The sequence below is a fragment of the Anomaloglossus baeobatrachus genome, chromosome 11, assembly GCF_048569485.1.
Source record: "Anomaloglossus baeobatrachus isolate aAnoBae1 chromosome 11, aAnoBae1.hap1, whole genome shotgun sequence".
NCBI lineage: Eukaryota > Metazoa > Chordata > Amphibia > Anura > Aromobatidae > Anomaloglossus > Anomaloglossus baeobatrachus.
The window spans coordinates 88,597,848-88,605,676 of record NC_134363.1 but is presented as its reverse complement, the minus strand read 5'-3'; the positions used below and the strand labels follow the sequence as shown (position 1 = coordinate 88,605,676).

General features: G+C 51.0%; 1 pseudogene; it reads left to right on the top strand.

Annotated features, from left to right (window-relative positions):
- The first annotated feature begins 1,404 nt into the window (after positions 1-1,404).
- LOC142257302 (U2 spliceosomal RNA) lies at positions 1,405-1,610 on the top strand (annotated as a pseudogene).
- The last annotated feature ends 6,219 nt before the right edge of the window (positions 1,611-7,829 follow it).

The window sequence follows — 7,829 nt, the reverse complement described above, 5'->3', positions numbered from 1 at the left end:
TGGCTTATATCTCTCTTTGATGGGTGGGTGTGCACTTGTGGGGATGTAGTGTTTGACCCCTTTTATTCTTCAAAAGTCTAGCGGATGTTTGCTGAAGACTTGCTCGTATTCTTGCACTAGCCTGTAGACCCCCTTCTTGTGATGTGAAGGTGTGGAGTCAGTGCCTACGTGTAATTCCTTACACCACTCCTCTGGCTGACTTGGTGAGCTGTCACTGAATGGGTGGGCTGAAGCAATGGTGGATGCTGCTGTTTGGATAGCATGTGTATCTACTGAGAACAGCTTATCAATGGTGGCAAATCGGAGCAGCTTAATCTCTTGCTCTCCGCAGTTCAACACTCTCATGGGCACTCTTCCCTTCCATATTAATGAATAAAACTATGATGTAAATAGCATATAGATACCCCACAAATGCAGATAAAAGTAGGTTATGGGAAAAGGGGGAAGAGAGAAACAGGAAAATAGTGGAATAAAGTATACCTTCCAGGTGGGAGAGGAAATGGCAGCACAGCCAGTGGAGGTGAAGCAAGGGGAGCCTGCAACTAAAGAGTTGAGAGCGTTATCACATGGTGACTGAGCCTGATTGTAACGGGAGCATAGAGGTGCCGATCCTGTCTTACCTGCGTTGGTGTAGAAGTGGGTGTCCTGTGGTGGAGTCAGCTATGTGCAGTGGTGGCCGTGGGTTCTTTTATGTGCGACCGTAGTAATAGCTGCGCCCACTTCCTGTATGGGAGTGGAATGCAGTGAGGGTAATGGAACGCACGCCTGCGCATTTGTGTTTAACGTCGCGCATGTGCAGAACGGAGAAAAGGCTGCGCTCACTTCCTAATGAAAGGGAGTGAGACGCATCTGGGAAGGGAAGGGAAAAGATTAGGGTTTGGGGATGATGAAAGGGCTTTCTACGGGCAAGGATGGCAAAGGGTGGCAGTGACGGAAAGTCAGGCAGCCTGTCCTGTCCTGTCCTGTCCGTCCGTCTTTTTGTATCATGAATTGGAAAGACTGCAAGGGGGAGGGGAGGTGCTTGTGTCCAAAAGGAGGAGTTATTCAGATTCATTGCAGTGGGCGGCGGCTGCAAAAAGCACCATTCTTCTTGTTTTTGCTCTGCAAAACAGCCTTTTCAAGGGTTGGCTTGGGTGACAAAATGTCTTCTGTAGGCGTGGGTTTGTCTCCCTCTCCCTAAGATGTGTCCGGTATAGGCCAGGGTGCCACTCAAGGCCGTAACCAATTCGGGTTATAGCTTCTCGGCCTTTTGGCTAAGATCAAGTGTAGTTTCGGAGGACGCTACCTTGGTCGGTACTGGAAGGTGCCTGGGATTGCACGTCTGCCGGCCTTGAGGAAGTGTGTGCGCCTTCTGGTGACACATAGCCCTCTTGTGCCTGGACGGTTCCCAGGCAACGGGAGGCGATCACCTTTGTTATTTTGAAGTCCTACTGATAAACAGAAAAAAAAAAAATTAAATCTGTTCTTATCAGTTTAATATCTGATACGTCCCCTCTCTGGGGACCATATATTAAATGGATTTTTAGAACAAGGAGATGGAAAAAATCTTGCTCTGTCCACTGCACGCATTGACCTGGTATTGCAGTACCTCCAGGACCGGTGCACCCCTTCTTAACCCAGTTTCCAAAAGCAGAACTCAATTCACCTGATTCAAATGAGCCCCATTAGTGAATTGAAAGAAAGCAAAAACTTTATATGCACCTCAATTTGGCCAATTCACTTTTCACACTTTCACCCTTTTTTTTATCTTTCACACCTTTTACTTGCTTTATTGATGCAAAAAGCTGTGCCAAATAGCAAACTCATCTCCACTCAACTTGACCAACTCTGCTATGTCCCGTGCAGTATCTTATTCTCAGTCTTATCTAGATCATTTGCAATTGAATAGAATAGATCCCTTTTGGCTGCTTATGACTGTGTAAAATATGTAGTTTTACTGGGCTGGGATGAGAGAATCCATTGAAGCATGGTGTAGGGATTGTGGTTCCTGTGTGCTAAGAAGAGAGGCTGGCACCAGCCAGAAAGCCCCATTGCAGCCAATAATCACTTAATAACTTTTTCAACTTGTCATCATATGGGAGGCCTTCCATTCCTTGTAGTAGTCTAGTTGCCCACCTTTGAACTGACTCTAACTTCTGAATGTCCTTATTAAAATGTGGAGCCCAAAACTGGTTCCCATATTCCAGATGTAGCCTTACAAGTGATTTATAGAGGTGTAACAATACGTTGGGATCACGGGATCTAATCTCCCTTTTTATACACCCTAAAATCTTGTCCCAAGCAGCATTCCATCAGCCTCTGGAAGGTTCCTGGCGCATTGCACAGCTCGAAGGGCATGCTTTTGAACTCGCAGAGACCCATAGGGGTGGCGAAGGCGGTCTTCTCCCGGTCTGCCTCAGCAACGGACACTTGCCAATAGTGACTAGTGAGATCAAGGGTAGAAAAATAATTTGCAGTTCTCAATGCAGCTAGCGATTCCTCAATACGGGGAGTGGTGCCGTCCTTCTTTTTTAACAGGATCAACAGAGCTGCCCAAAGGCTACAACTGTCACGGATAACCCCAGCCGCCTTCATGTTGCTCAACATGTCCTTGGTACACTGGCAATGTGAAGGTGGTATTGGCTTATAGCTCTCTTTGATGGGTGGGTGTGCACCTGTGGGGATGTGGTGTTGGACCCCTTTTATTCCCCCAAAATCTAGCGGGCTTCCCACCGGTAACCCGCTCCCCAGCTTGGATGGATGCTGAGGGAGCCCCTTTTGCCCGCAGGCTCTGGCCCTGGGAACTGTAGCCTTGGCGGTGACTGTGCTTCCCTCTACGGTGTGAGCTGTTGCCTTCAATCGGGTCTTGACTGCTGGGAAACCCTGGAGGTTCCTGTCGCTAACGGATTTGACCGGTTTTACGGCGACTCCTAGCCTGGTCGGGGTCCGTAGGCCCTGCCGGATGGTGCTGGCTTCTCTTCACTCCCCGATCTGGTACCGGCGGGCCACCGCCCATCCCCGGTCCGTACGGTTCACTCCAATCAGCCTCTCCTGCAGAAGGTCACCACCGTCTGCCAACCTTGCTGAGTGCCCGGGCCACACACCCGGACACGGTCAGTCTCCTCTCCTCTTCACTTCTCTAACTCCAAAACTGATCTCTAATCTGACTCCTTTTCCCGCCTCCAGGACTGTGAACTCCTCGGTGGGTGGGATCAACCGCCTGGCCCACCCCCTGGTGTGGACATCAGCCCCTGGAGGAAGGCAACTAGGATTTGTGTTTAGCTTCGGTGTGCCTAGCCGGAGTGTAGAGTGTGTTGGTGTAGTACCTGTGACGACCTGGCTTGTCCAGGGCGCCACATTCCCCTATAGTAAAATGCAGACCGTCCGCGGGCTGCCCGTCCATCACCGGTTTTATTTTCACAACTGAAAAAGAATAAAACGGTAAAACATGTAAAAGCATCATAAACATTTTACAACGGTACAGCTTCCGCTCTTCTCCCACCCAAACAACCTGGCCCTGATGCTGCCCCTAAGAAGCGGGCAGCACCCCTTGACCCCAGTCCAGCACCAAGTTGCCCGAGCGGGTTCTGTCTCTTTCAGGGGGCCCACGTCCAAGGGGACCCCTGAACCCCCGGAGGATCGCCACCGGTTACGGTAGTGGCGGGCCTAGGCCATCCCTTTCCTCCAGGCCCATCCTCTCAAATCAGCCTCTCCGGAGGCGGTAACGGTGTCAAGCCAACAAACATTTTTATTTACATTGCACTAAGTTTGTGGTTGCCCTGCAAGTTCTCGGGCTTGTCCGTAAGCAGTTCCTTACGCAATGGTTGCACAGTCCCTACGGGGACAACAGTTGCCGGCAACGGCCGGTTTAATCACGGTTCAATCAGGTAAACTTCTTTGGTTGATCATCTTTACTTATCATTTAAAACTTTCAAACTGGTACACTCAACACATAAAGCCCCCCCCTTTTAAAGAGTAGTTTCCCTGTACCTAAGTGGGGGTCTACCTAGGTTGGGGCGAGTGGACCTTCGGGGTCCGGTGTCAGTGGTGACAGGCAGTGGGGCAGAGGGAACAGTCAGTTCCTCCTCCCTGCTATCATGTGGGGCAGAAGGAGGCGTAGGGGAGCTGGGTACAGGTACATCCCTGGGCACTGGCTCGCGGTTAACCGTTTCCATCATTTCTTCATCCACGGGTTGTGGGAACAGTATCACTGGAAGGATCACCGCACCGTTCTGTGTAGGCCAGTCTGCTGGAAAATCACCCATCATGGTGTGGATTACCTCTTTTTCCTTCTCCACTGGACTGGGAACTGGAGCCTCATCCGCTACTCTCAATGCTGGTGGGCACTTCTTCAGGTGGTCTCGGGAAACCGTGGCCAAAGTCCCCCCCTGGTCACGGCTGATCTGGTAGGCATTCCCATTCTCCCATCCTGTGGGCTGGACTACATACGGGGTTTTTTCCCATTGATCATCCAGCTTGTGGGCCCTTCTTTTCCGCTTCAGCACTACATCCCCAGGTTGGAAGGAACCGGCAGGCGCCTTCTTGTTGAAGCACTGCTCCTGTTGTCCCCGACTCCGGCACAAGTTCTTTTCAACATACTCCTGGACCTGTCGGTACTGTGTCCTCCGCCGAGTGTCCCATTCAGCTGTCGACAGGAGTGCTTCTGAAGCTTCCAAGCCCATTTCCAGATCCACTGGTAGCCGGCCGGGACGAGCTCTCATCAGGTATGCTGGAGTGCATTTCGTAGAGCTGGAAGGGATGTTGTTGTACATATCGACCAGGTCAGGTAGCTTCTCCAGCCACAGGTTCCGCTCTTCCAGTGGTAACGTCTTGAGGAGGCCCAGGACCAAGTGGTTCATCTTTTCACAAATGCCATTGGTTTGGGCGTGGTAAGGCGTGGTCCGGATTTTCTTGCAGCCGTACAACTGGCAGAATTCCTGGAATACCTCTGCTTCAAAGGCCGGACCCTGGTCGGTAAGCACCCTCTCCGGGTACCAATGCGGTCAACAGAAATAAGCCTGGAAAGCCTTAGCAGCGGTGCGGCCGGTTAAGTCCTTAACTGGGACAACCACCAGGAACCTCGAGTAGTGGTCTACGATGGTCAGAGCGTAGGTGTACCCACTTCGGCTGGGGGTGAGCTTTACATGGTCAAGGGCAACCAGCTCCAGCGGTTGGTGTGTAATGATCGGGTGTAGGGGTGCCTTCTGGCTGGCCTCGTCCTTCCTTCTCAATGCGCAAGGGCCACATTCTCGGCACCAGGCCTCCACAGATTCCCGCATTCCACTCCAATAGAACCGCTCTCTTAACAACATCTCTAGCTTCTTCCACCCGAAGTGCACTGCACCATCATGGTATGCTTGCAGGACGGTGGGCACGTTAGCCTGGGGAATCACCAGCTGGCGGATCTTCTCGTGAGTCTTTGGATTAATCAGCTCGCGATACAACTTCCCCTGGTGTAGGTATAGCCGGGTCCGTTCTTGCCACAGACGTTGGGCTTCGGCAGGGGCAGCAGGGTCTATCCCAGCAGAACCCTGTTCCACTAGAGTCTTGACCAGGCGGACAGCAGGTGCCTGGTCCTGAGCTTCCTGCCAGTCCTGTCGGGGCAGCGGATCCAGGTTCACCCGTTGTTGGTAGACGTGCACCTTCTCAGTGAATGGCCGGTGAAATGCAGGCAACTCGATCTCTGCGAGGTCATCATCCTCTGGCCCCTCTTCCGACAGGTGGGGCATCCGGGAGAGTGCATTGGCATTGACGTTGGTACGGCCGGCCCGGTACTTGATGGTGAAATCGTAGTTGGCTAACCTGGTCACCCACCGCTGCTCCAACGCGCCCAGCTTGGCCGTATCTAGATGGGTCAGCAGGTTATTGTCTGTGTACGCGGTGAACTTGGCTGCTGCCAGGTAATGGCGGAACCGCTCGGTGATAGCCCACACCAGTGCCAAGAGCTCAAGCTTGAAGGAGATGTAGTTCTCAGGGTTCCTCTCAGTCGGTCGGAGTTTTCGGCTAGCATAAGCTATTACCTTTTCCCTTCTGTCTTGGACCTGGGATAGAACAGCCCCCAAGCCCACATTGCTGGCGTCGGTGTAGAGGATGAATGGGCGGCTGTAGTCAGGGTACGCTAGGATTTCCTCTCCGGTCAGGGCTGTTCTCAGCTGGCGGAAGGATTCCTCATGCTTTTCTTCCCACACCAATGGGGCTACTAGGGATCTACCACCCTTGGTCTGTCCTACGAGGAGGTCTTGCATGGGGGCAGCCATCTTTGTGTACCCCTTAATGAAGCGACGGTAATATCCCACCAGGCCCAGAAACTGCCTCACTTCCCTCACTGTGGTCGGTCTCGGCCAGTCTTGGATGGCGGTGATCTTCTCGGGGTTGGGGGCGACACCTTCCGCACCAACCACATGTCCTAGGTACTGCACTCTGGGTTTCAGCAGATGACACTTTGAGGGCTTCAACTTCATCCCATACTTGGCAAGGGACGCGAACACCTCGGCTAGGTGCTCCAGGTGGGCTTCATACGTCTGTGAGTACACAATCACATCATCCAAGTACAGCAAAACGGTCCCATAGGCAGTCTTCTCTCGGTCGTCCGGTGCCACGGCCACCTGCCAGTACCCGCTGGTGAGGTCAAGGGTGGAGAAGTAGTTAGCGGTTCTCAGCGAGGCCAGGGACTCTTTGATGCGGGGCAGAGGGTAAGCATCCTTATGCGTTATCTGGTTAATCTTCCGGTAATCCACACACATCCGCATGGTGCCATCCTTCTTCTTAACCAGCACCAACGGAGCGGCCCAGGGACTACAGCTGTCCCTAATAACCCCTGCCTCCTTCATGTTCCTCAACATGTCTTTGGCGCATTGGTAGTGCGCAGGGGGAATAGGCCTGTATCTCTCTTTAATAGGGGAGTGTGTACCGGTAGGGATGTGTTGTTGAACCCCTTTAATCTGCCCAAAATCTAGAGGGTGCTTGCTAAAAACCCGCTCATACTCCTGTACCACCCGGTATACCCCTTCCTTGTGGTGTATGGGGGTATCATCAGTGCCGACATGTAGCTCTCGATACCACTCGCCTAACTCCCCCAGGGATGAGTGGGAACCGGCAGCAGGCGGTGTGACCGGGGGAACGGCTTCATGGATCGTGTGGGGATCTAGAGTGAGCAATTTGGCAAGGGTAGCGTACCGGGTGGTGCATGAATGCACACATATTGGTTTTATAATCTTATTGTATTACTTTATATTCTTATTTCACTTGTGCATATCTCCACCATAATCCTGGCTAAGAAATATAGCTTTTTTTGGGGTACACAGGTAGTAAGGTCTTCTTTCTATTTCTTTAGGGGTGATATAGCCTGGTGGAACTCTAGACCTCTAACATTATATATGCACCCTTTTTCTTTATGGTTCTTGGACACCTTATAACATTCTTCCATACATATATATCTTTCTCATAAATTATAAATAATTAGGCATTTTTATATATTTTATTTACATTTTCATAAATAACTTTTTACAAAGCATGGGGGACATTCTCACATACATATAATTTTCATGTACGCATTCTGAAAATTTACGCATAAACCGTACACACTCCTTTTTGTAACAATTTCTATAACTCATTCGCTGAACTCTCATCCCGGATATTCATTCTTACACCGAATTTCCTGTTATAACACAACATTCATGATTTTTATTCAATTTATTTTTATTTTTTAGGTTTATTAGTAGTGATGAGCGAGTACTAAAAAGCTCGGGTGCTCGAAGCTCGGGCCGAGCCTCCCAAGATACTCGTGTACTCGGCCCGAGCACCGAGCCCAATGTTATCCTATGGGAGACCCGAGTATTTTTGTGAAATGA